Source organism: Physeter macrocephalus, chromosome 18, assembly GCF_002837175.3.
Source record: "Physeter macrocephalus isolate SW-GA chromosome 18, ASM283717v5, whole genome shotgun sequence".
Taxonomy (NCBI): domain Eukaryota; kingdom Metazoa; phylum Chordata; class Mammalia; order Artiodactyla; family Physeteridae; genus Physeter; species Physeter macrocephalus.
In genome coordinates, this window is record NC_041231.1 from 54,220,620 (window position 1) to 54,223,123 (window position 2,504).

The following is a 2,504-nucleotide window of genomic DNA, read 5'->3' on the forward strand; positions in this document are numbered from 1 at the left end:
GTGCTTGTGATTGGTCGGTTTCTATCTTCTATTTCTTCCTGGTTCAGTATTGGAAGGTTGTCCTTCTCTAAGAATTTGTCCATTTCTTCCAGGTTGTCCATTTTATTGGCATATAGTTGCTTGTAGTAATCGCTCATGATCCTTTGTATCTCTGCAGTGTCAGTTGTTACTTCTGCTTTTTCATTTCTAATTCCATTGATTTTAGCCTTCTCCCTTTTTTACTTGATGAGTCTGCCTAATGGTTTATCAATTTTGTTTATCTTCTCAAAGAACCAGCTTTTAGTTTTATTTATCTTTGCTACCGTTTCCTTCATTTCTTTTTCATTTATTTCTGATCTGATCTTTATGCTTTCTTTCGTTCTTCTAATTTTGGGGGTTTTTGTTCTTCTTTCTCTAATTGCTTTAGGTGTAAGGTTAGGTTGTTTATTTGAGATGTTTCTTGTTTCTTAAGGTAGGATTGTATTGCTCTAAACTTCCCTCTTAGAACTGCATTTGCTGCATCCCATAGGTTTTGGGTCACCGTGTTTGCATTGTCATTTGTTTGTAGGTATTTTTTGATTTCCTCTTTGATTTCCTCAGTGATCTCTTGGTTATTAAGTAGTGTGTTTTTTAGCCTCCAAGTGTTTGTATTTCTTACAGATTTTTTCCTGTAATTGATATCTAGTCTCACAGCATTGTGGTTGGAAAAGATACTTGATACGATTTCAATTTTCTTAAATTTACCAGGCTTGATTGTTCCATAAGCACTTGAGAAGTATGTGTATTCTGTTGTTTTTGGATGGAATGTCCTATAAATACCAATTAAGTCCAGCTTGTTTAATCTATCATTTAAAGCTTGTGTTTCCTTATTTATTTTCCTTTTGGATGATAGGTGGGTCTCTTGTAGACAGCATATTTTTGGGTCTTGTTTTTGTATCCATCCATCCAGTCTGTGTCTTTTGGTTGGAGCTTTTAAATGATTTCCATTTAAGGTAGTTATTGATATGTATCTTCCTATTACCATTTTCTTAATTGTTTTGGGTTTATTATTGTAGGTCTTTTCCTTCTCTTGTGTTTCCTGCCTAGAGAAGTTCCGTTAGCATTTGTTGTAAAGCTGGTTTTGTGGTGCTGAATTGTCTTAGCTTTTGCTTGTCTGTAAAGGTCTTAATTTCTCCATAAAATCTGAATGAGATCCTTGCTGGGTAGAGTAATCTTGGTTGTAGTTTTTTCTCCTTCATCACTTTAAATATGTCCTGCCACTCCCTTCTGGGGTGCACAGTTTCTGCTGAAAGATCAGCTGTTAACCTTATGGGGATTCCCTTGTGTGTTATTTGTTGCTTTTCCCTTGCTGCTTTTAATAGTTGTTCTTTGTATTTAATTTTTGATAGTTTGATTAATATGTGTCTTGGCATGTTTCTCCTTGGATTTATCCTGTATGGCACTCTCAGAGGTTCCTGGACTTGACTATTTCTTTTCCCATTTAGGGAAGTTTTCAACTATAATCTCTTCAAATATTTTCTCAGTTCCTTTCTTTTTCTCTTCTTTTTCTGGGACCCCTATAATTCGAATGTTGGTTTGTTTAATGTTGTCCTAGAGGTCTCTGAGACTGTCCTCAATTTTTTTCTTTTTTTTTTTTTCTTTATTCTACTCTGCAGTAGTTATTTCCACTATTTTATCTTCCAGGTCACTTATCCGTTCTTCTGCCTCAGTTACTCTGCTATTGATCCCTTCTAGAGAATTGTCAATTTCATTTATTGTGTTGTTCATCACTGTTTGTCTGCTCTTTCGTTCTTCTAGGTCCTTGTTAAGCAGTTCTTGTATTTTCTCCATTCTATTTCCAAGATTTTGGATCATCTTTACTATCATGATTCTGAATTCTTTTTCAGGTAGACTGCCTATTTCCTCTTCATTTGTTGCGTCTCGTGGCTTTGGCTTTGCTCCTTCATCTGCTGTGTGTTTCTCTGTCTTCTCATTTTGCTTAACTGTGTTTTGGGTCTCCTTCTCCCAGGCTGCAGGTCCGTAGTTCCCGTTGTTTTTGGTGTCTGTCCCCAGTGGCTAAGGTTGGTTCAGTGGGTTGTGTAGGCTTCCTCATGGAGGGGACTAGTGCCTGTGTTCTGGTGGATGAGGCTGGATCTTGTCTTTCTGGGGGGCAGGTCCACGTTTGGTGGTGGGTTTTGGGGTGTCTGTGGCCTTACTATGATTTTAGGCAACCTCTCTGCTAATGGGTTCCTGTCTTGCTAGTTGTTTGGCATAGGATGTCCAGCACTGTAGCTTGCTGCTTGTGGAGTGGAGCTGGGTCTTGGCGTTGAGATGGAGATTTCTGGGAGATTTTCGCCGTTTGATATTACGTGGAGCTGGGAGGTCTCTTGTGGACCGGTGTCCTGAACTTGGCTCTCCCACCTCAGTGGCACAGCCCTGACGCCTGGCTGGAGCACCAAGAGTCTGTCCTCCACATAGCTCAGAATAAAAGGGAGGAAAGAGGGCTTCCCTGGTGGCGCAGTGGTTGCGCGTCCGCCCGCCGATGC